We start from the raw sequence: 27,106 nt of genomic DNA, 5'->3' as shown, positions 1-27,106 counted from the left end.
ATATTCCATTGTATATATGTGCCACATCTTCTTTATCCATTTATCTGTCGATGGACACTTAGGTTGCTTCCATGTCCTGGCTATTGCAAATAGAGCTGCAGTGAACATTGTGGTACATGACTCTTTTGAATTATGGTTTTCTCAGGGCATATGCCCAGTAGTGGGATTGCTGGGTCATATTGTAGTTCTATTTTTAGTTTTTTAAGGAACCTCCACACTGTTCTCCATAGTGGCTGTATCAATTTACATTCCCACTAACAGTGCAAGAGGGTTCCCTTTTCTCCACACCCTCTCCGGCATCATACTGTTTTGATAACTGTAGCTTTGTAGTATAGTCTGAAGTCAGGGAACCTGATTCCTCCAGCACCATTTTTCTTTCTCAAGATTGATTTGGCTATCCAGGGTCTTTGTGTTTCTGTACTATTCTCTTTCTAATATGTCTTCCTGCCATCTGGAAATACTTCTTGGATAACTGTATGGGGAAACATTAGATGCACTGTGAGAAACCAGTGGAAGGAGAGTTCTGGGGTGAGGATGGCCCTGGCTTCTGAAAATTACTCCAGCAGCCTCTCCTTATTTCTAGGGAGCCCTAAATAAATATGGTTTTTGGTGGGTTTTTTTTTTTTGCGGTACGCGGGCCTCTCACTCTTGTGGCCTCTCCTGTTGCAGAGCACAGGCTCCGGACACGCAGGCCCAGCGGCCATGGCTCACGGGCCTAGCCGCTTCACGGCATGTGGGATCCTCCCGGACCGGAGCACGAACCCGTGTCCCCCACATCAGCAGGTGGACTCTCAACCACTGCACCACCAGGGAAGCCCAATAAATATGTTTTTAAACTCTCGTTTTAAGTATTTTCAGAAAATCTGAATAGAAAGAAATCTCAGAGTCCACACCAGACTGCCATTCAGACTGCTAGAAATAGATTTAAATTGTTAGGCTTAATGGAAATCTGGGTGAGACACTATGATTTTTGAGAAACAAGAAGCCAGGCCGAAAGGAAATACTTGCTATAATTAGACAATATTAAGGTTTAATCCAGTTAATACCAATGCAAATAGTTCTTCCTTTTTCTCTCTCTCTCCCTCCCTCCCTGTTTCTGTCCTTCACTTCTCTTTTAAAACATTAAACCAATGTCTCTGAGATGATGCTCTTACATCACAAGTTAGATTGGGGTGATTTGTTCCCAAGGCAAAGAACTACGGTCTTTTCCTAATTCATGAGATGGGAGGTGGGGAAGGGTGGAGATGGTGGGAAATTAGGTTCATGGTATAATTTTTCTCAATTTTAAGAATTTTTTGGTTACTTTTTCTTAAAAATAACCTGAAACACTTATGTGGACTAGAATCTAGACTCTAGTGTGAGGTGAGATCTGAGTTGTCATTGAGTTTACTTATGAATAATTGAAGGTGTGCCACAAAGCGGCAGGACTCCAGTCATTCTGCCCTTAAAACAAGCTCACAAACCACTGCCTGCAGAAGCATGCTGAGACACCAGCTGTGTACTGTTCAGATTTCAGTCCAGGAGGGGAGCCACTGTGAGGTGTGGTTATGGTGACCCTCAGCTTCCCAGACTCGGCCAGCCCCAACTTGTCTGACCCTCCACGTACACTACCACACACCAGACCAGGAGACTTCCAGCCCCCATCTTGGTTCAGAAAACATTGTTGTTGCAGGCAGTAGGACCTGCTCCAGATAGGATGACCCAAATATATCTCGGAGGATGTTGTTCTGGAGTGACCTGGCAACATCAAAAGGATTTAGGAAGTGCCTTCCTTGATTGGGTATAGGGAGAGAGACTCTGTTGCTGGTCAACGAAGTCTTCTTTCTCTCTAGCACTCCTTAAATGAACCCAAAAGGTAGGCAAGACCTATGAGTAGAGTGTTAAACCTTATCAGTTTCACCTTCTGAGCCTGGCCATGGCAGGGAGTCCATGTAGGTCCATAGTCTAGGGATGGAGGTGGGGGGTACCCCAACTCCAGTTCAGGATGGAGAATCCATGAATATTTCCTCTGGAGCCCAAGGTCCCCCACCCCACTGTTTGCTGATGACCTGCGTGGGATAAGATGACTTTCATCAAATTAGGCACAAGGGAGACACAGCCTATCTCACTGTGTGCTTGGCTAAGGACAAAATCAATTCCCTGGGAATCAATAGTTGGTGGCATTTGAAGATCCCATCCCAAACCTCACCTCATTACACCAGGCCACTGTGTTCAATATTTGCACCACAGCTAAAGAGGGGTTAATGGGATCCAAATCCACCCTGTAGGTGATTGTCTTTTATCAATTCTAATAAGTCACCAGTATTGGCAGTTTGCAGGCCAATTTTTCGGAACAGCCAATATTTAATAGACTACCTCAGATGATTAAGTGAAATGATTTCTTGGAGCAGTCCCAGACGTAGCTCTAAAAGTTGTCTCAGCTAATCATCTCAAAAGGAGAGAATCATAATGCCACTTGCCAGTTTAAAAATGGTTTCTGCCAAGATTAGGGATTCTAAATCTAGGCTCTACATGCCCAGAAGGTCTATGGCGAGGCCCCAGTGGGACAAGGAGAACCTTAGGTTTACACAAAGTCGTGCGCATTTACATCCGTGTTCATCAAATTCCCAAATGGATCCAGGACCCTACAGAGGATAAAACTGCCAACCTGGATTTTGGGTGCCATTTATTTTATAAGTCCATTTCTACAGTCTCTGATTAATTTTTCATTTTGATCTCTGCTTTTATCCTCTTACTCTAGGTGGCCTTTATAAGTGGACCACTATACCGAAAAAGCTACTAGCTGATTTATCAAACTGTTTTTGCAGCTAGGAAAGACACTGTATCATTTGTTTGGGAAGCTAACACCTCAGTGCCAGTTCCTCCCCTCCTTGCCCAACATTAAGATGTTCAAGTCTAAACCTGGAATAGTGTGGCCGTGTTCAGCATCTTAAAAATAAAGGCAAACCTGAGATCCCCCCTCCACCCACAGATTACATTTAAAGTCAGATTTCCAAACATCTGAGGACAGTGTCTGTTTGAGTGTCTCAGTGGGATTACTAAATTACACTTGGCTTCCTGTGATGAGGCCTTTTCCTCCCCACACCCTGGCAATTACTTGCCAGTTAATACAATCAAGTAACCACCTTACGGCAATTTTTCATTCTGAATGTCAGGGTAACATTTTCCTCACTCTCCTCTACCCATGATTTCCTGTATTTTCAAGGCTTGGGCTGTCCCCCCTTCCCCTTTCATTCAGCTTAAAACTGGGCAGGGCTAGGGGTAGTGAAGAATATTCATGTGAATGTCCGAGTGAAGGACTTCTGCCTACTTCCTTTCTAAATGCACCAGTCAGATGGAAACAGTAAATTCAACAAAGGCTGCATAAAAAGCCTTACAAATCTGCAGGCTGTCATGTTTGTGAACCCAGATTACCTCCTGGCACTCTCTGGTGTCTCCAGAAAACAAAGCCCTCTTGTTCAGGAAGTTCTTTACCACCTACGCACTCATTCCCTATTCCCCACCAGGGCCCACCTGGGAGGGATGTTAGGTGGGGGTGAGTCAGCAGCACCTGCATGGTGCTGTCCTTCTGGAAGAACTTGCACTGGTATCTCTGTCCATTTTTGTCCTAGTGACCGGCTCACCTCAGGTGTATGCAGGCAACCCTGATGGCCTTCTACACTAGTGCCAGAAGACTGAACTCCCTTTCTTACTTTGCCACTAGCTATGTGACCCTGAACAAGTAACTTAATGTCCTTCCACTGCTGTGAAATGGAGATAATGATGTCGACATTACAGGGGTGTTGAGATGATTAACTTAGGTAAAATACATAAAGTCATTAGCAATCTATGTTAGGTTTCTTCTCATTCATAAACTGGGGATAATACTACCCAACAATATATACTATACTATACTATACTATACTATACTATACTATACTATACTATATTATACTATACTATGATATGATCCTATTTAGTAATAGCCTACGAAGGCTTGAACTCTGTGGAAGGCTGCAGGAGTGAATGTGCCTCAATATTTTAAAAAATGTTTGATTTGGAGGTTAAAACCTTTGAAACATGATGCCACAAAGGCATGAGTAAAACTACAGCAGGCTTTCCTAAAGTTTCTCCTTTTGGAACAAAAGAGAAAGTAAACTGACAAAGAGCCCCGAAATCAAATGTTTGGAAAACTCCACGGTCTGTATATTCCTTTTGGAGGTTCACATTACACATTAGTATCTTAAAGTCCTGTGATTTAAAAAGAATGTTTATGATAAACTTGGTATTTTCACATTTACTTGACCACTTAATAAAAAGGACACTTTTATTCATGTCACACTGTTCATATTCCTGATTCGATGTAACACACTTTGAGATATGCTAAATCACCCTATTCCTAGTGTAGGCTAACCAAGAATTGGATGACACCAATTGCTGTGATAATTTTAGGGACAGATTTTAAATTGAATTGGAAATCAAAATGGGGGTGTTCTGTGACTATACACTTAGTCATCAGAAAATTTTTAACTTATGATTGAAAAAGATGGACTTCTCACAAAAGATGGGTTCTGTATCTTCTGGATTCAGATATACCAGCATCTTGTTTAACCAAAAAAAATGTCATTTTTGATGTATATGGCTTTTTAAATCTAATATGTCTGCTACTCAGGATCATCAAGGCACACAAGAAAGAAGTAGAGAGACCTTTATCCAGATATTCACATATTTTTTGCCACCTTCAGCTGAAGCTGGATTGTAAAGTAAAGACTGACAAGCTATTTGTTTTTGTCATCACAGTTGTGAACACTTTGTCTTTACCCAAGGACAAAAGCCTCCAGAGTTTCACATCCAGCAGCTTATGCAAGAGGGTCTGTTGTTTATATATGCTACCCAACTATGCATGTATTTTTCTTTTTAATCCTCCACACAACCTTTCAATGCAGGTATTATTTCCTCCATCAGATGAGAAGACTGAGGCTCAAAGTCGTTAAATTAACTTGCTTATAGTAAGATGTAGAACTGGGTCTCAAAGGCCATGTTGGCTAACTAAAAAGCTTGTGCTCTTTCTAATCCTTATATCACCTTCACTCCTCTTCCCCAAGATGTCTGGAGCTTTCTGTGGTGGCAGGATCTCATATTCCACACCTTTTCTTACCTCTGTAAAGTTACACCTGTCTTAGTGCTATAGGCTGAATGTTTGTGTCTCTCCAAAATTCATATATTGAAACCTAATCCCCAATGTGATGGTATTAGGAGGTGGGGCCTCTGGGAACGGATGAGATCATGAAGGTGGAGCCCTCATGAATGGGATTAGTACCCTCAGAGAGCTCCCTCATTCCTTCTGCCATATGAGGACACAGCAAATACACATATATGAACCAGGAAGTGAGCCCTCACCAGACATTGAATCTGCTGGTGACTTGATCTTGGACTTCCCAGCCTCCAGTACTGTGAGAAATAATTTCTATTGTTTAATAGCCACCCACACTCTGGCATTTTGATATAGCAGGCTGAATGGACTGAAACACGAGGAAAACCACCTGATCATTTTAATCAATGCAAAAAAAGCATTTGATAAAATTCAGCACCATTCATGATAAAAACTCTTAGCAACTAGAAACTTCAAGTTCGTAAGGGCATCTACAAAAAATCCAATAGCTGACACCTTACTTAATGGTAAAAGATTAAACTTTCTCCCTAAGATCAGAAGCAAGTCAAGGATGCTTGCTTTCACTTCTACTCAATGTTTTACTAGAGGTCCTAGCCATTGCAGTCAGGTAAGAAAAAGAAATAAAAGGCATAAAGATCAAGAAAGAACAAATAAAACTGTCCCTGTTTGCAGATGTTATGATTGTTTATATATAAAATCCCAAAGGATCTACAAAATAACTAATAGAACTAATAAGTGAATTTAGTACAGTTGCACAATACAAAATTATTACAAGAAAATCAATTGTATTCTTATACACTAGCAGCAAACAATTGGAAAATGAGATTTTTAAGAAAGCAATTCCATTTATAATAGCACCACAAAACATAAAATAGTTATAAATAAGTCTAATAAAAGATGTTCAAGTCTTCCATGCTGAGAACTACAAATCACTGCTGGGAGAAATTAAAGATATAATTAAATGGAAAGCTATACTGTGTTCATTGATTGGAAGAATCAATGATATTGATTCTTATATTGAGAATATTGATTCAAAATTGATTCAATATTCTCTTTAAATTGATCTACAGATTCAATATATTCTCAATCAAAATCCCAGGAAGATCTTTTGTAAAGACTGACAAGCTCATTCTAAAATGTATATGAAGATGTAAAGGACATAGAATAACCAAAGCTAACTTTAAAAAGAACAAAGTTGGAGGACTTACTCTACCTGATTTTATGACATTATATAGCTATAGTAATCAGGACACCTTAGTGCCACTACTTTGAAAAATAGTTTGGTAGTCTATCAAAAAGTTAAATATCCATCTACTAAATGACCTGGCCATTCTATTCCTAGGTATTTACCCAAGAGAAATGAAAACACGTGTTCACAGAAGGCTTGTACAGAAATGTTCATAGCAGCCTTATTTGAAATGGTTCCATATGGGTAAAAACACAAATGTCCATCATAGGTAAATGGATAAAGACACTATGGTATATCAATATAATGGTATGTTTCTCAGCAAAAAAAGGAACAATCACTACATGCACAAACATGGATGAACCTTAAAATAATTATGCTGACTGAAAGAAGCCGGTTACCTCCTCATAAAAATACATACAGTATGATTTCATTTATTTAAAGTTTTTGAACATGCACACTAATCTATTGTGATAGAAAGCAGATCAGTGGCTTCCTCAGGAAGGAGGTAGAGAAAGGAATAGATTACACAAGGGCATAAGGAAAGCTTCAGGGGTTATGTAAATAAATGTTCATTATCTTGATGGAGTTGATAGTTTCATGGGGTAAACATTTGCCCAAACTCATCAAGTTGTACAGTTTTAATTTCTGTGGTAAAGTCAGTTACTTTAGTAAAGTTGAAAAAAATTACACCTGTCCTGGCCCATATGTTCAGAGCTTGTTCCCAGTTTCCTAAGGATCAGATCATAAGTAGTAAAATAACTGAGGGACTTTTGAGAACTTAAAGAAGGACCATCAAAGGCAGGAATTTCCATCAAGATTAGACTCATTTTCTTTTTAAAAAGGGTTCTTAGCATGGGAAAGCAAAGGAGCGTGTAGGCGCCTGTTGAAGGGATGTTAGCAGGCATTTGCTGTGCTCTTATGGTGCCTGGTGAACAGGACCTGGAGGTGCGGAGGTGCACGGATTGCATGAAGAGGCAGGTGGATGGCGGTGGGAGGTTGAATGACCCAGATGGTGCAGATGAGGGGCCTGACATCACCCAGAGGGTGGTGTCTACTGACAGCCCCCTGCCCCTGCCTTGGCCCACTTCTGCTTGGCGTTTTCATCAGTGACTTCAATGAGAACATAAATTATATGCTTGTTAAATATACATCCAGCAAGTAATCTATTGAGTCCTACAACATGACAGGCACTGTGCTGGCCCCGCACAGATAGATCTTGGGAGCAGACAACTGGGCCGCCTAGAGCTTGAACGAGAAAGAAAAGCAGTGAGACATACATACTCACAAATGAGGTCAGGGGGCCAAGAGGCTGCATGAGTCTGGCCTTGGGTGGTTTGGGCTTTGGCTCTGAGAGGAGGGCAGCAAAGAGGATTAGAGCCACAGAGTGACATGGGCAGGTTGGTGGTTAGAATCGACTTCTGCAGACACTGGAGGGGAGGTGGTGAAGGTAAAGCAGGCAGGTGGCCTATGAGAGAGAGGATGGGGCCTGAGCTGCACAAGGGGTGGGGGCCACGCACGCAGCCTCCCAAACGTGCTACCCAGCCCTGGCATCAGCCCCTGTGACAGTAGCCTGTGACATCATGCCGTCTCCCTGGAGGGTGGAAGCAGCAGGTCCCCTGCCCCTTGGTCCACCCCCGCTCTCCAGCTCAGGCTCTGCCCGTCCTGCTCTGTGACAGTGAGCACCATGTGTCTGGGCTTATCTCTGATTGCCCCAACCTGTGCCCCTTAAAAAAGCGTGTGGATTTTGGTGTCAACAGATTTGCCTACAAATATTGGCTCCATTACTTATTAGCTATGACTTTGGGCAAGTTTCTAAACTTTCTGAGCCTCCGTTTTCTCTCTATAAAATGGGCATAAAAGTATCTGCCCCGGTAGGATTATTATGAGGATTTAAGCCTTTTTATTGTGTAAAATTTAGGCCTATTCTCAGCTTTTGCCCTAGTGAGTCAGAATTGCTTTCTGGCCTTCATTTAAGACACAGGGACAGATGACAATAAAATTAGTAAATGTAAATGATCAGTATTGGAAATGTTACACATTAGCTTCTAGGGCCAGGACGTCTCTAGGCAGATACAAGGTCCAGTGCAATCACCCTGTTCCATTTGGATGAACGTCATTAAAGCCTCGAGTGGAGAGGTCCTCAGTGGCCCCCATGCTGAGCTGGAGGGGATATCAGGGATGCCCTCTCCTGCATGACACAGGCTGTCCCATGCCAAAGACTCTTGCTTAGTGGTTCTCAACTGAGGGATTTTGCCCTCCAAGAAACATCTGGCGATGTCTGGAGACATTTGGTTGTCATGACTCAAGAGTGATACTGGCTGCTGGTGGATAGAGGTCAGGGATGCTGTTAAATATCCTACATTGTACAGGACCGTCCTCCACAAAAAAGAATTACCCAGCCCAAAATGTCAGTAGTGCCAAGATTGAGAAACCCTGGGCTAGTAAGAAAGCTGGATTCGAATTCCAGTTCTATCATTTGTAGCTGTGTGACTTTGGGCAAGTTACTTAACTTCTCTGTGCTTGTTTTTACATCTGTAAAATGAGGATGATAATAAGAGTTAGTGCCCCATAAGACTGTTGTGAGCATTAAATGAATTCATAGTATGTGCAGTGTTTAGATCTGTGACTGGGGCATAGGGAAACCCTATCTAGGAGTTTGGTATTGAACAATCCCTCATTAGAACACCACTCAGAGGTCATAGCTCTTCCCCCAGGGACTACCCTACCCTCAGGTAAGTCTTCTATTCTGTGGGCTACCCACGCCCATTCTCTGTAACTGACACAGCTCCCAGACACGTTACCACGCTGGTCTCTTTTCTGGAAGGATTCTAGCATGTCATTATTAAAATAAGCCTCTCACAATTGTACCCAACAAACCAGATGTCCTGAAAGCACAGAGGGACCATGCTATTGCCTTCCTGGACTAGATGAACCCTTTGATGAAGGCTGTCTCTGTGGGGTTGGCTTTTATAACAAGAGCTGTGTGCTGCCATTGGCTACTTACACTTTGAACAGCTGGTACCTCCCTGCCTTTATTCCACAGAGGAGGGGTCCCAACATACAGAGTGCTCTGGGTAGAAATCACAGAGACTGAGGTGCTCCGATGACAAATGATGTACCAAAAAATAATTTTCACTTAGCCTAAAAGTTCAGTAAAACAAAACTCTACTTTCCTTGAGGTGGAGTGGAGTGTTATTGAACTGGAAAGAACTTCCCAGAAAAGCCATGTCACCAAGTAGAGAGGCCCTGACACCTGCATGCCTCACTCCTCTCCATTCCTCACTGCCCCTCACCTCCTCGGTGGGGTCATTAGTCTGATTCACTGTTTTTTATCATTTCCTAAACCCCTCAGGGAGTAGCCTCTTCTAGAAACAGGAACTCATAAAAGATTCTCCTTCGTCTAACAGTTTCATCCCACTGCAGCCTGGAGAGTGACTGTTTGACACATAAAACTGGGGCCCCTGCTACAGTCAATAGCAAGAGCAAGCTCGTTTCTAAACTTCCCTAAGTCTCCGGGGAGCCCACTTAAGCATTCCTGCCATAGATCTCTGAGAGGATCTGTTAAACTGTAAAGGCTTCAACTTGGTCCAGTTAACCTCACACTGGGCTAACTTCTGCCCTTAGCTGTGTGTTGGCAACTACCGCTCATTCCAGGTACAGTAGTGGGCAGGTAACAGTGGAAATTAACTCGGTGGATTAAAGGAAAAAATGTTAGCCGTGGCCTCCAAGCATGAGGGGAACAGTAACCTGCTGAAGCATGCTGATCATAAGTGCACAACCCACCCAGAAATCTTCATAAAGCCAGATCAAGTGGAAATGAAGTACATGCCCGACTCAGAACATGAGGGAGCTTTGCTTGTCTGTTTTACATTGTCAGGTGCTTTTTACTTGCAGAATGTATTGAATGGCCAGTCTTTTCAGCTCCTCTGATTATAAGTCTGAACCACTTCCTTTCAGGGCATAAAGCCTTTTTAAACAACGACAACAACAACCCAGTTTTCTTTGGAAATCCTTCACTCTAAGTTTACTGTTTCAGTGTAAGGCTGCCCTGCCCAAGTGGGAAACCTAGAGCCTGCTCTTTGCTTTCTCACTCAGCATCCTTTTGGGGTCTCCTCCACCCCCAGGGTTACACTTTTCTTCGCATGCATTTGAATGGTGGTTTTTATCCGAGGGCTATGGTTTGTAACCAGATGATGGAAAATGGCACTAGAACATTCAGCTCAGGCCCTGGAGAGCTGCGGTCCTCTGACCCAGCCACTCATGTGGAGGAATCGGGACCCAGATTCCAAAGTGCTTTCCCGCAGAACCCTGGAGTCCTCAGGGGGTTAAAGGGAAGGTGAGAGAAGCTGAGCAAATCCCAGCCCCTCTTCCTGTTCAACCAGAGCACCTCCACTTTGATATATTTTTAACTTTTAAAGTTTAACATTTACATAGAAAAGTGCACCTATCCTAAATGTGCAGCTCAATGATTTTTACAAACTGTAAACACCTGTGGAACCAACCCAGCTCTAGAACATTTCCAGCCCCCAGGAGCCCCTGTGTGCTCTTTTTCAGTGCTGCCCTTGAAAGGGGAGCCACGCTCCTGATTTTTAACAGTATCTTATTGATATTTCTATACATTGAGGCCCCACATAGGTTTTTTTTTAACTTTTTATTTTGAAATAATTATAGATTCACAGGAAGTCACAAAGATAGTACAGCGAGGAACATAGAGTTTTATATTCTTTTTCAGTGTTAAAAAAATCTTTCTTCAAAAGAAGCTTAAAAAACCAGTGTTCTAGTAGAAAATGGAGAGGTTTTGGAGTCAGGCCTCATGGGCTTGAGTCCACATTCTTTCCCTTACCAACACGTGACCCAGACATGTCCCTTAACTGTCCTGAGCTGCAGATAAGGTTCATATCGCTTTCCTGCTGCTGGTAGGTTTAAAGAAGGTGAGACAGTACACGAGCGTGCCTATAAACTGGGGGTCGCTGCGTGGAGCTACAGCTTCTGCAGGGCCGGGGCTCGGTGGAGCCGTGGAGGGAGCAGGAGTGGTCCAGCACCACCCGGCCCGGCTGCAGCTTCGTTTGGGCTCCAGCCAGCGTCACAGAGCGCTCGGTTACCCCAGCTCTCCCGCCGTTCCTCTGCCTGCTCCACTCCGGCCACAGCATCTCTCCAGCCCCGTGGGCAGGTGGGGTGCCGAGCAGGTGCAGCCGGGTGGAGGGGAGGCCTGACCCAGCAGGTTCGGGAGGCCACGTCCCGCTCAGACTGCTGGGGCCAGGCCTGCCTTGGTCCCTCACCTGTGGGCTGGCCATTGTGAAAGGCCACCCCACCTCCCACCTGGGGGAAGGGTGTGTCTAACGTGGGAGAGGATTGTCCAGTAAGGCATGAACCTTATCTTCAAGTGGAAGAGGCAGAGGTCTAGATGGCCACAGTTAAGAGGTGGCTTTCAAGGCTTGCTCCTGGCAGAACTTTGGTTAAGTATTAAAATGATGATCCTGAAGTGGCAAAAGAGCTCTGCAGTTATTAATGCTGTTTCCCACCATGTACCCGGTACACAGGCATCCTCTGCCAGTAGTATTCCCAAGGCCATATGCAGAAGCCAATGCAGACCATTTAATCTAATGGTAGATTAAATCTGCCATTTAATCCAGTGTTGGCAATTTAGCGTCAAGAAAACCAGACACTCACCTACGTGCCATAAAGTTTAAGGGGCTTTTACTAGTTTCATATCTAGCTTATATTTAGTTTGGTTAAAGTCAAGAAACATAGTGAAATAATTTAAATCGATGCTAAGAGGCTTGAGAGTTTGTTGTTTGTTTTTCTAAACAGACATACTTTTTACATTTTAGAAATGCTGCTCATGAGATAATATAACAATGAGATAATGTAAGTGAAAGCCTGTCTAACTGTGAAGCGCCATATAAATGTTCATCCTTATTGGTTTTTTTTCTGTTTCTTTTTTTTAATAACATACTTTAAAAAACTTGAGGTATAGTTGATTTACAATAATATGTTTCAGGTGTATGACATAGTGATTCACAATTTTTAAAGTTTATACTCCATTTATACTTATAAAATATTGGCTGTATTCCCTGTGCTGTACAACATATCCTTGTAGCTTATTTTTTTTACACATATATTTGTACCTCTTAATCCCATACCCCTATCTGGCTCCTCCCCGCTTCCCTCTCCCCACTGGCAACCACTAGTTTGTTCTCTATATCTGAGTCTATTTCTTTGTTATATTCACTAGTTTTATTTATTTATTTATTTATTTTAAAAATAAATTTATTTATTTTGGCTGCGTTGGGTCTTCGTTGCTGCACGTGGGCTTTCTCTAGTAGCGGTGAGTGGGGGCTACTCTTCGTTGGGTGCGCAGGCTTCTCATTGCGGTGGCCTCTCCCGCTGCGGAGCACCAGCTCTAGGCGTGCGGGCTCGGTAGTTGTGGCTCACGGGTTCTAGAGCACAGGCTCAGTAGTTCTGGCACACGGGCTTAGTTGATCCGCAGCATGTGGGATCCTCCCGGACCAGGGCTCAAACCCATGTCCCCTGCATCAGCAGGCGGATTCCTAACCACTGAGCCACCAGGGAAGTCCCTGTTTTATTTTTTATATTCCACGTACAAGTATTTATCTTTCTCTGACTTATTTCACTTAGCATAATACCCTCCAAGACCATCCATATTGTTGCAAATGGCAAAATTCCATTCTTTTTTATGGCTGAGTAGTATTCCATTGTGTGTGTGTGTGTGTTTGCATATGTATATATATGTATATATATGTGTGTGTGTGTATATATATATTATATATATATACATATATATATAATATATATATACATATATATATATGCCACATCTTCTTTATCCTTTCATCTATTGATGGACTTGTAGGTTGCTTCCATATCTTGGCTATTATAAATAATACTGCTATGAACATTGGGGTACATGTATCTTTTTGAATTAGTATTTTGTTTCTTCATATATATACACCCAGAAGTGGAATTTCTGGGTCATATGGTAGTTCTAATTTTAGTTTTTTGAGGAATCCGCATACTGTTTTCCATAGTGTCTGCACCAATTTACATTCCCACCAACAGTGTACAAGGGTTCTCTTTTCTCTACATCCTCGCCAACATTTGTTATGTGTCCTTTTTGACGATAGTCATTCTGACAGGTCTGAGGTGCTATCTCAGTGTGGTTTTGATTTGCATTTCTCTGATGATTAACGATGTTGAGCATCTTTTCATGTGCCCGTTGGCTGTCCTTACTTCTTTTTCCCCCAGCTTTATTGAGATATAATTGACTTACAACATCGTATAAGTTTAAGGTATACTAGGTAGTGATTTGATATATGTATGTATTGCAAAATGATCACCACAATAAGGTTAGTTAACACATCTACCACCTCACACAGTTAAATTTTGTGTGTGTGATGAGAACTTTTAAAATCTACTCTTAGCAACTTTCAAATATACAATACAGTATTGTTATTTACAGTCACCATGCTGTATAATACATCTCCAGAACTTATTCATCTTATAACTGAAAGTTTGTACCTTTTGACCATCTTTACCCATTTCCCCCACTCCCTGCCCTTTAGCAACCACCAATCTGTTCTCTGTTTCTGAGTCTGGTATTTTTAGATGTCGCATATAATGAGAGTATTTAGTGTTTGTTTTTCTCCCTCCTCGTTGTTCTATCTGTCCTTTTGCAAAGTGCTAGCTAGCTGCCCCACCTACTTCTGTAATTCTGCTCTTCCCTCTCCCTGCCCCTCCTGCCACATTCTCAGAGCAGAACCAGCCACTTGGCCCCAGCCATGAGGGGTCAGTTCCATGGAGGCCACTTCCAGGGCTCACTGAGGGAGGGTAGATTCTATCTTGCTAGACCTGGGCGGGGCCTTGGAGGTCTTATAGTCCCACCCCTCCCGTGCAAGATGAGGAAGTGAAACCAGAGACACTGGACGTGACCTTCTCAATGCCACAGAGGGAGTCAGTGCCAGATCCAGGAAGGAACTGTCTGGGATTCTTTTTCAATAAATTCTCTTTTCCCCATTCTTCCTGTTATACACCAGGATGGAAAAAGGTGCCAAATTTTCTGGAGACTCAAGACTCATGTGGCAGTGAAGGACACAGAAAAGCCAGAGACCCCAGCCTGGGAGGATGGAAGATGCCACTCAGGATTCACTAGTGTCCAGGAATGGAGGGCAAGATGGCAGATGGAATGGGTCAAGGTCCTTAGACTGTTCCACTGGAATGGTTCTAAGTCCTCAGGAGCTTCAGAATGAAGACTGAGGTATCTCTGTAAAAGATACGCTGAGAAGACTCTTTCTCTTGGCAGACTTTATTTATTTTTTCTTCTATTTTTACCCATTAAAATGGGGAATTTCAAGGATCACTTGCAGGAAGGGGAGAGGCCTATGAGGAGAAGGGGAGTGAGTCATTGCTGAAAACTGAGGACTGGACGGGGGAGGGGACTGATGCTTTGTTTCAGGGAAGATGAGGCCTTAGTCACAGGATGTGTCAGTTATTCCAGCTTGGCAAATGGCAGTGAACCTAGAAGGACTTTCTTTCACACTGGAATCAGGAACTTAAGCCTTAGGATATTTTGAATTTAAATAAAAAACATTTTGCTGGAAATTGAAAGAAAAGTGAGTTAAAAGGATTAAGGACTTTTGGAATAGTTGAGTACGTGGATTCCGGCCCAGGCATTACCCTTAAGAGAGGTGTGTGTTTAGGTTTTTTTATTTGTAAACCATTCCATCAGAAATCCGTATGTGGTGCATTTTGCTGTGTGAAATTTTTAAATGGTAAATGATTTTAGTTATTTGAACATGTAGATATTTATCAGAAATACAAAAACAAAGCCCTTTTTTCAGATCCTAATATACAGTTAGAGGCCCTGAATTAGTCTTTAATCAGATGCAGTCAAGAGATTATCGGTATTTAGAGGTCTGAACTATGCTCAGGACTATGGTATGTATTAAATCAAAACCATGTCTCAGTTCTGGAGGTAGGTTTACATTACGAGTGATGACCTTTAACTTCATTCCAGCTGATTTATGATATAAGTGAGGCATAGAGTTTGGCTCATAGCAGATAATTCATGTTCTGCAGTGGATCTCCAAGTTTCCAGAAATATCAAGTCATCTAGGTGGCCAGTCCAATGAGTCACTATCATGTGGCACATGCTTGATAATTTGGCCACACCCCCAGGCTTAAACCCCAGAGGCAGCCAGAGAAATGTATGCATGATTCACGTCTTTCATCTGTGACTGTCTAAATTGTGACTTCATTTCCATCAAATAACCCTTCAGTGGTTCAAACCTGTGACAGTGGCACCCAGGGCAGTTCAGGAATGGGAAAGAAAGGCTTCTGTTTCCTCTTGAAGCCACATGCCTGTGTGAACTGGACGCCCGTACTTCCGTGTTCACGTGAGAAATGCTCTCCTCCCCGGAGCCCCAGCTCCGTGCGTTCAGATGATTTATAGCATCGTAAGAAGGTGTGGCCACGTCAGCCACGTCAGAGCACGTTAATGCTAACAAGACATGCGTCTTTGGAAGGCGCTTAGGAAATCTCTCCAAGCTCCTAAAAGCTAGCCATTTGCCTGCATTAAAATAAACTAGATGTGCACAGTCTTCCAAGTGCCGCATAAATGGCTGCAGAGGAGGGCATGAGCATGAAGAAAATCACTGCCTTAATCACTCCCCCTCTTCATAGCCTCGAGGAGCCTCAGCCACTAGGCTCACAGGCCTTCTGATGAGGACCCAGTAGAAAGTGGGCCCACCTGCCTCTCCATTAACTTGAATAAACTCTCCCATCTGCACAAGTGAACTACCTTTTCCACGTTTAGACCAATGTCTCAAATTTCTTATAGGCAGGTAGTTAGCCCCTGACTAATTCATATGCACAAACTAATTGGGCAAACGTTAAGATTTGCTAAAAACCTCAGGCCTAACACAACCCGGTGCGGGAATGGGTCAAGTAGGCCAAATGCCTATCTGTTGGATGACCCTTCCTTAAGACAAGAGGCAAAGAAGCCAAGGTTTCCTGCAAGGTGGATACAACCTTTGTAAATGGCTGATGACTGTATCTCACTCAGAGCACCCAGGATATGGGACAGGGTAGGACAGAAATGACAAATAAGTCCATCTCACATGCCAAATCCAAAGAGCTTCTAGTGGCTGCCTATAGCACCCTGTTAAGAAGGATTCTGGGGCAGCATCCAGGCTTACTAGGAAACAGATCTGTGATTGTTTAGTCAAGTCTGCTTCGGGCACAGGATGGAGAGGCAGCAGAGTTTAGCATCCTGGGTAGGTGTCTTAGACAATAGTTAAGAATTCTGCTGATCAATTCTTCCAGCAGGGAAGCCAGATCAAATTTAACTTGGCCTCCAATCTCTACAGGTTTTCTCAATATCCAATACAGACTGAAAGAAGCTCCTGCCGGCCACGGAAGAGATTTCCTCTAATCAGGGAGAGCCTTGGGAGCTGAGGAGATTCCTTAAGCTTTCATAGCTTCCTCATGCTTGTTACTTTCAGCGTCCATCATCCGTTTCCACAGAGGAATTAGCAGTAAGTTTTTTAAATGAAAGGGGAACTGATTGCTGATTTGCTTGTTTTGAGGTATGAGGTAAAAGTGGAGTCGGGGAGACTGTGCTTTGCTCAGGAGCTGGTCATGGGGGAAGAAAGTGCTCTTTGTCGAGGGTAGCAGCTCTGGAGTGGAAAGCAAAGCAGGTCGAACACCTGGGCCTGTGTACCGGGAGCTATGCTGTCCTCCTGGGAGGATAGTTGATGGAGGGGGCGGGCAGGTGAGAGGGAGGTGACACAGACACTGAACAGGTGGGAGTCCCATGTGATTTTTCAAACTACGTTGAGAATGTTTTCTGACTTTTCCTCTTATAAAATGATGGTTAAAGGAAAATATTGATAATTTGATTATATAAGTGGCAATAAAAGGAACTGACCTACAGTTTAGGTAAAGAGGACATGCATGTAGGTATAAAAATGTCAGCATCACAATCGAAGACTTGGCCTTTCCTTCTGTAGAAACAGAAGCTATTTCTACTTCTAAATCTATAAATCTGCAAAACTACACAAATGGACTAGAGCATGCTGAAGGGTTTCTTCCAGTTTGTTTTATTTGTGAATATCATGAAGGCTACACGGATCTCCAATTTCTAAATCACAAAAAAAGTTTCTATCCCTATTAAACTTGCTTCTTTCACTATTCTATATTCCTTCATAAAGCACCGGGGCAGTACTCAATTAAGTCTTTTAAGGAAATTTGGTATAAATTCTTTTCACGGCCCAAATATTCTTTGAAGAATGAAGAAAAACAAAATATGCTCATTTTCCTTGGAAAATTAGCTGAGGCTATTTTACGAACTGAAACTCTTAAAATTAAATCATTTCACTTGAAAGAAGCCAGAACACATATTCGTTCTCAATGTTCCCTGCCTCTTGCCGGGTGGACATGTCCAGAGAATTGCCGTGCCAAAATTCTACAAGTCTGGTCTTTAAACCTGTTTTCCAAGCCTGCCCTCCAGTTGTTTGTGGAGAAACATGCCTTTCATGGTAAAGGGAAACATATCCAGTGTCAAGTTCCATGCTGTTAACTCTAAAATTAGAAAGTCTTGGTGGGAGGAGGGCAATGAGTGTAGGAATGATGGTAGTTACTCGGGAAGAAACTTAAATTAGATGGGACTGTACAGATTTTGTAATATGTGTTTCATTTTATTTTTCTCACACAGCTGGGGATTTTTATAAGAGGAGCAAGCAGGGGGTGGGGTGCAGGGTGCGCTTTCAGGGAGAGCGTGAGGAGAGAGTTGTGGCCCTTGGTTTACAGTTTGTAACAAAGCAGGAAGCCCTACCCCCCACCTGGCCCCAATTCCTTTCACCCCATAAGTATTCTAGTCCTCTGTTTTCTTCATTTTTACTTCTTTTTAAAACATTTTAAAAATTTTATATTGGAGAATAATTGATTAACAATGTTGTGTTAGTTTCAGGTGTACAGCAAAGTGGGTGTTATACGTGTATCTATTCTTTTTCAGATTCTTTTCCCATTTAGGTTGTTACAGAGTTGAGCAGCGTCCCCTGTGCTATACAGTAGGTCCTTGTTGGTTACCTATTTTAAATATAGCAGTGTATACATGTCAATCCCATACTCCCAACCTGCCTACCCTTCCCTCCTGGTAACCATAAATTCCATTCTCTAAGACTGTGAGTCTGTTCCTGTTTTGTAATTAAGTTCATTTGTATCATTTTTTTAAAGATTCTGCCTATAAGTGATATCATATATTTGTCTTTCTCTGTCTGACTTACTTCACTCAGTATGATAATCTCCAGGTCCATCCTTGTTGCTGCAAATGGCATTATTTCATTTTTTTAATGGCTGAGTAATATTCTATTGTATGCGTGTATCACATCTTCTTTATCCATTTATCTGTTGACGGACATTTAGGTTGCTTCCATGTCTTGGCTATTGTAAATAGTGCTGCTGTGAACACTGGGGTGCATGTATCCTTTTGAACCATGTTTTTCTCTGGATATATGCCCAGGAGTGGGATTGCTGGATCATATGTTAATTTTATTTTTAGTTTCTTAAGGAACCTCCATACTGTTCTCCATAGTGGCTGTACCGATTTACATTCCCACCAACAGTGTAGAAGGGTTTCCCTTTTCTCCACACCCTCTCCAGTAGTTATTGTTTGTAGACTTTTTTGATGATGGCCATTCTGACTGGTGTGAGGTGATATCTCATTGAATTGATTAACAATGTTGTGTTAGTTTCAGGTGTACAGCAAAGTGGGTGTTATACGTGTATCTATTCTTTTTCAGATTCTTTTCCCATTTAGGTTGTTACAGAGTTGAGCAGCGTCCCCTGTGCTATACAGTAGGTCCTTGTTGGTTACCTATTTTAAATATAGCAGTGTATACATGTCAATCCCATACTCCCAACCTGCCTACCCTTCCCTCCTGGTAACCATAAATTCCATTCTCTAAGACTGTGAGTCTGTTCCTGTTTTGTAATTAAGTTCATTTGTATCATTTTTTTAAAGATTCTGCCTATAAGTGATATCATATATTTGTCTTTCTCTGTCTGACTTACTTCACTCAGTATGATAATCTCCAGGTCCATCCTTGTTGCTGCAAATGGCATTATTTCATTTTTTTAATGGCTGAGTAATATTCTATTGTATGCGTGTATCACATCTTCTTTATCCATTTATCTGTTGACGGACATTTAGGTTGCTTCCATGTCTTGGCTATTGTAAATAGTGCTGCTGTGAACACTGGGGTGCATGTATCCTTTTGAACCATGTTTTTCTCTGGATATATGCCCAGGAGTGGGATTGCTGGATCATATGTTAATTTTATTTTTAGTTTCTTAAGGAACCTCCATACTGTTCTCCATAGTGGCTGTACCGATTTACATTCCCACCAACAGTGTAGAAGGGTTTCCCTTTTCTCCACACCCTCTCCAGTAGTTATTGTTTGTAGACTTTTTTGATGATGGCCATTCTGACTGGTGTGAGGTGATATCTCATTGTATTGATAGTTTTGATTTGCATTTCTCTGATAATTAGCAATGTTGAGCATCTTTTCACGTGCTTCTTGGCCATCTGTATCTTCATTTTCACTTCTAAAAGCAAATTGGAAAGGGCAATGGACGGGTGATAGGAAGGTGGGTAGGTAGGTAGGTAGATAGATATGTGTGTGCGCACTTAACTTCGGGGAAGTTCTGAAAACCTGCAGTTCTACCTGTGAACTTTCCCTGCAAATCAACCTCCTCCTATCTTCTTCTTCACAGTGTATTTGTCCCCAGGACACTGGGGTGTCCTGACCTTTCTGTGTTTCTGAGCAAATCCATGGCGGTGTGTGTCCCAGCTTCTGTGTTTCTGAGTATCCAGCTTCCAGAGCTGCAGAGATAGGATGGGAAAGAGGAAGGGGTGTGTGTCCAGGCACGTTCTCCTTCTGCTGGGGCAAGGGTGTGGTTCTCTTTCCTTTGGCTTTACCTGAAGGGGAGGAAGTAAGTAGATGAGCTCCTTGCCCTGGGTCCAGGTAATGTGAGCAGTTTTGCCCTGCCAACCAAAGCAAAGTTTCACCAGACCCATGCTATGCCTGTTCATTTGTTTACCTCCTCATTTGTTTAGATCTTAGGTCATTTTACCTAAATGTTAACTCTTCCCTTCATGTCTACCATGGTCATTTAGCCTCTGGAGCACAGGGACTAGGCTTTATTTATCTAAGTCTGTCTTCGGGGCTTGGTACAGCATCTGGTACCTAATGAGAGTTCAACAAGCATTTGAACAAGCCAGATCTCTTCAGCACACAGTCACTGACGTCTACCACATGCAAGACCCACACTCAGGACTGTGAGTGGGGGCTTGGGGGGGAGTCACTGGTGAGTCGGGCACCTTGCAAGGTCACAACCAGGTGAGGGAGAGGGAAGGCACCTGCGGAAGGGTGCAGACACATCCCTGAGTCTCTAAACCTGACCCAGCGCTTGGCACATAGTTATATTTGCTTCTTGGTGAAGTCTGCATGTTTTAAATCTAGGAAATACTCATTTCTGAGTGGTGTTTCAGGTTTGTAGCCTCCATACTTCTAAAATCAGCCACAGCATTCTGGCAGCTGCCCTTTGTGAGGCCCTTCTTTCTCCAGTCTTTGAGGAGGCTTTGATTTGGATCCAACAAATGGCCTCCTTCCTCCCCCAGATTCTGTGACACCTCATCCCCATTTCCCACAGCCCACAGCTCTCGACGTGGAGGCCTTCTAATGACCAACCTGGTGCTGTTTGCAGCAGTGGTTAGTGGTTGTAGTAAAACAGCTAAAACTAATCTCAGGTAGAGCATGGGCTTTGTTCTGGAAAACTCCAGTGCTACTGTTGGTCTATAGAGCAAAGGGCTCCGAGGACAAGATCTGTAGCCTGGCCCGCTAACGAAAAGCGTGAGAGGAGTGGGGTGTAGGGGAGAGGGCCACATTTACTCTCACTAAATAAAAAATGGAAAAGGCCAGCAGGGTTCTGTTGGTTGCTAGCTGGCAACAGTGGTGAGGGACGGAGACGGAGGCTGGGGTCTGGTTTTGAGCCACCAGAGGAGCAGGGAAATTGTGGACAGAGTTTGCTGCTTTGTTTTAAACAATTGAGATGATGCTGCCAAAGGGGGGAAAGTTTGAAATCTGAACCTCGTGGCCGAAGTTACTGGACAATTCTCCTTTTATTTGACATTAAAATGTGGTGTAAATAAACACCCTTAGGTAGTTTGGAAATGTAATACCACAGGGAGGTCCCACAGGAGGCCCAATGGGGCCACCTGTGTCTGGAAGCCCGGCCCCCCCAGATCTCTGTTTTAATGTGATTCCTGTCCAGTGGTGGGTGAGCTGGAGGCATCTTCTGTGCCTGTGTCTGGGCTGTAGATGGGGAGCTGGGGAGAAGGATGGCAGTGAGACTCTCCTCCAGCCTGGCCCTGGGACTTGGCCTCAGAACAGTGAGACCTTTGGAAAAACTAGAGAAAGCTATGGACACATCTTCCTGTTCACAATACGTACCACACACGAGCACAGGAATAGATGCAGTTTCAGAGGCATCCCGGGTCCCCTGAGCTTCATAATTCCTTTGCTCCCGATGGTCTGGCCTCTCTTCACCTCCAGAATCAACTCTGAGTCCTTATCCCAGTGCTCTAACCTCCCAAGGCATGGCCCAACCTCCGCCTCCCACCCTGTCCCACCGCACGTTTGTACCAGGCACAGAGGATTTGGAGATTCCCTGAAGGTGCCGGGCACATCCAGGCCCCAGGCCTGTGTTCCTCCTGTGCTCCTGCCTGCCTCTCCCTCTCTCTCTGCCAAATCCCAGTTCACCCCTCAAGGTTCCTGTGCACTGATGCTGCTTGAATGAGGGCTTCCCCAGCCTGTCAGATGGAAGTAATTGCTCTCTTATTAGCATTTTCAAAGTGCTTGGACTTTATTACATGCATCAGATGATAGTGGCTATGATTTCACCTATGTGTGTCACATGATGCCATCTACACCAATGGATTATAAGCTACTTGAGGTCAGCCATGTATGTCACTCTACCATGTATCCTCCTTAGGATCCAGGATAATGTCCAATTTTGAGGTTTGAGGGGCTTAGAAATGCTGGAGAGAATAAATGATAATGGCAAAGAAGCTCCACTGCCTCAAGATGAACAGGGATCTGGGCAGAGATGGGGCTGCAAACGACAGATGACTGGAGTCCTGCAAAGACATGAAAAGAGCTTGGTTCTGTGTGCCTGGCAGGCCCCACCCAGCAGAGCCCCAGACCCTGACACCTTTTACGGGGCTAAAAAGCAAAGGGAAAGCTCAAGAGAGTGCAAGATGGCATGAAGTGGGCTTTAAAAAATGATTATAATATACATTTTTGCATACAGCATCTAGTAAAAGTTTTCTGGCAAAAAGCTACCATCATTCATATTTCATGTGAAACTCCAGCCCCTTATAGCATTTTTGACTCTTACAGTCCCCCCTCTCTTTTTCTTAAACCAAAGGGTTCTTTGCTCTTTACCAAACAATTTAGGCCTTGTTCTCATTTTTCACTTGGGATGTTTTAAACGCTCTCGGGAAACAGTCCTACCATTCAGAAATTCCAAAGATATCCGTGAGCCTTTATTTTTCTTCAAGGTTACAGGAATTTTCCCTGGAAACTATTTGAATTTGCGTAGAATTTTTGCCTTTCATGTCTCTTCCTGCTTTTAAAATGAGTTTCGGTAAATCGAAGTCTCTGAACTGATATTTACTTATTTATTTATTTTGCCACATTTAGCCTGTCTAAATATGCTTTGTCAGTAAAAAACAAAAAGTAATTTCAGGGCTTCCCCCTACATTTCCTTTTAAAAATTAACTGGGCAAGATATTACAGTGTGTCATTTATTACCTTCCTCATTAAGCTGGTATTGACATTAAAAGAGGAAGCCAACAGAACATTAAAAAGACATCTTTTGGCATCTCTCTTAACAATCTGAACGAAACCTCGAAAGCCATTCCACCTTCTGGTCCCAACTTTGTAAATTAGACCCGAGTATGCCAGATTTCAGGAACTCTTTTATCTTTATGCCGAGACACTACTCCAAAGAGAACGAAATACGCTGGGTTTTCTGGTGCAAACAAAAGCTTGCACACCTGAGGCACGAAGGGCAGGATGCTGCCGACCTCGCTTCTCACCCGACATTTTGGAACGGAAAATGACAGCCTTGGCACGGTGGCCTCTCCCATACGACAAGTGTGCTGGCTGCAGAGCCACTTCTGGATCCCAGAAATCTGTCCCATCCAGGCTCAGCACAAGCTGTGGAGCCCAACCTGGAGCCAGATTCTGCAAACAGGCTCCCGCACTACAACTGGGGACCCAGGAGGAGGGACTGGGTATGGCTCTTCCTGGGAATGAGAGCACTGCCTGGCCTGGCGGGCCCTTCTGGGGAAGAGTTGAAGGAACCGCTAAAGAATACACAAAAATGGAGAGACATCTCTCCCAGCATGGCCCTGAAATTAAAAGGGGCACCTGGAGGGTCCTGAAATGTACGTGCTTGTACAGTTGGGTTTGATCAGGTTTAGTGGGAAGCTCACAGATTTGGGATCATGTGACCTGAGGTCATCACACTTCCTCCTTTAGTAGCTCTGCATCCTCAGGAATGTCATTTAACTTCTCTGGACCTGTAAAATGTGGAGAATAACATCTGCTTCTCTTCCCTCTGGGTTGCTGTGAAAAGTGAGTTGATGACCTATAAAATGCCACTAAACAGAGGTGGTGGCCTCATGACTATCTGGGGCTCTGGGCTAAGAGTCCATACTCAGAGAAGGCGCCCTGACCTCAAGGCAGCTAGCTTTTGACTTGACTTTACCGAGATATTTGGCTTCATGGTTATTTTTTGAGGCTCATCACCCTGCTCTATTCTCACCTGTCCTCCTGCATCACCTGCGACCTTTGGCCGAACACTTCCCACACCCCTCCACCTATGCCTCTGCTACTCCCTCTGGAAGATGAGTCTGCTCCCTAATTCCACCTATCTCGAGGAGACCTATCAGAGCAAATCAAATTCATTCACTGAACCAGCATCTATTGAAGCTCTACTCTGTACCCTAAGGTAGAATCATGAATGAAAGGAAACTCCAGCCCTAGAAGAAGAGAGAGACCAGTGATCAGTCAGTTCTGGGCAATGCAATTAGGTTACAAAAGAGGAATGGGGACAATGCCATGGAGGCTACCATGAGCCCTACACTTAAAGAGCAGGGTTAGAAGGGATCTTCTTACCAACATAATTTCATAGACATCTCTACAAAGGAACCTGTGCTGTGCTCATCAAGGGAGAGATGGTGAAAGCAGGAACCGTTCAGCCTTCTTGCAGAGGTTTGGTCCCCGAAACACCCAGAGACCCGGGAGAGAGAGGTTTCCACACTTCTTACCAAGTTCTCAGGCCTATTGTCCGGGGAGTGTCCTGAGCAGCCTGGAGTGGAGACGTCCTGTACCAAACGTAGGGTTATATCACACCCAGATGCTTTGCTAACTTGCCCACTGAAAGTCGATACTTATTGGGGCCAAAGTAACACTTAGCAGTCACAGTGTTTGATAAGGTGATAGTGAGTGATCAAGCCACAGCACACCAGAGAAGTCAGGAATGCAAGAGATCAACCTTCCCTGACTCACCGGTGGGTTGACTTTTCCCAGCCACGCCTTGCAGCTGGTGGAGAGGTCTCATCCCATCCTCTACCTACAGCTAAGGGGAGGACATCATCTGGATGCAGATAAGGTGCGCAGGGACAGGTGGCCATAGTACCAACTAAATTATACAGAAATTAGTTTTCATTCATTCTTCTATTCACTTATAACTAGTTATCAAATGTGCTGGACTTGGTGGGATATAACCAGGAAATTTCTTCTTTTTTTCTCTCTCTCACCACGGCACTTCCAAACTGCTGTCAAATCTTCTTTCATTGGGCGACATCTCAGGCAGATCCCAGAACTATTCAGTCCCTTTCAGGTATTAATGAACTGTCCTCATGTTAGAGTATTAAAAAGTCCAGTCCAATATACATTTACAACTGTTTCCTGCCAAATTCAAATTCCGGCCTCTTCCCTCAGCTCAGGTTTGACCCAAGCTCAAAAAGGTTGCATAGTCTTTTATTATTGGGTTGTCTCTTGCCTTTCACTAGCTGCTTATGACTCCCCAAGGTAGAGGAAGAGAGGGGAGAAGAGGGGAAGAAGCAAAAATGTCTTTTTACTTGGCGGGGTCTGCTGTAACAGTCATTGGTGTCCTCTGAATACAGATGTTCTGGTACTGGTTCTTGTAAGGCACTTTAGTGAGTTCCTTGGACCTGCCCCATCCCCACTCCCCACCCCCACCCCCCAGGACCTGTGCCTTGCAGTACCTGGACTTGGGATGATGCCCTTTCTGGCTGACTCTTAGGACTCCCCTTCAGCTTGAGAGCAATGGGATACCCCACATGGCCGTCTAATGCCAGCTTCGCCTCTCCATAGCAGAGAAAGGCCCTTGGCTGGTCCTATAGAAGTCTCAAGCCCAGCTACCATCCTCAGGGTTCACGTGGTCCACAGAGAAACTTTTCACCTATTGTCTCAAGACCCTGTAGCTCAGCAAGTGACCATCAAGAAGGGAGATTTTATCTCTGCTCCTCCCCCACTCTCTGAATGGTCCTCTTGGAGCCGTCCTCACTTGGCTCAAACATGGGGGAAGCACTTCCTCCCCTCCTCCAATGAGAGGAAAAGGAAAATAAATGAATGCACAGTACTTCTTACTAAAACTCCCTTACAATCAATCTAAAATTATATCTATATATCTGTATCTGTATCTCTTGTTTTTGGCCAACTCCTAACAAGTCTTACGTGGATAGAAGCTGTATCTCTGTTTGGGCCACTTGTTACCCATCTCAGTTTTGGGCATCAGCAGAAGTTCTCAAACAACAGAAAAATTCCAATTTAACCCTCTGTTATTCACTAATTCATTCATCCACAATATTTATTTAGCAAATTCTCATCCAGTGTGTACTATGTGCCCAGGACTATGCCTAGGTGTACCCAGTAAAGAGCAAAACTGGCCTGGCCCTGGCCTCCTTCTGGGTGTGCTGGGTGGCTCCACCATTGCTGGCCTCTTGAAACCTTTCCAGAACATCTACATTTGATTAATCCAATATCCTATCAACTGGAACTCTGTTATTCGGCACTGGTACGTGACGGCTTCAAAGACAGTTGTAACTTCATGTTTGTAATAATGGTTCCAAGTGCCGCAAGATCCTAAAGGGTCTTTGAGTCATCACTGATAACTTAATCATCATCACTGTTTTAGTGTTGACTGTATTTTGCTGATATCTGATTCTTTAGCAAGTACAAACTTAGTTATGTTTCTGTTTTAATACTAAATAGACATATGCTCTAAGGTAGAGACGGTTACCTATAATCAGAATACTTGCTAAGTCATAACTTCCCATTATTTGACCAGGCTGGGTTCAGAACATTTTCCTGTTTGTTTATAGAGTACATCATAATTCTATAAAGTGTGCATATGTACATGAGTATGTAAATTTTTTCCAGTTTTTTGGGGGCATGTGTATTTTATTAGATTGCATTTTCCTGGTATTTTCCCTTTTATCCAAAAAATAAAAGTGCCCACTTTCCCGGCTTCAATGGATAACTCATTGAAATATTTAATTTAACTTGTTTTTTTTTTTTTTTGCGGTACGCGGGCCTCTCACTGTCGTGGCCTCTCCCGTTGCGGAGCACAGGCTCCGGACGCGCAGGCTC

This window comes from Physeter macrocephalus, chromosome 10, assembly GCF_002837175.3.
Source record: "Physeter macrocephalus isolate SW-GA chromosome 10, ASM283717v5, whole genome shotgun sequence".
NCBI lineage: Eukaryota > Metazoa > Chordata > Mammalia > Artiodactyla > Physeteridae > Physeter > Physeter macrocephalus.
Note: the sequence above shows the minus strand (reverse complement) of the source record.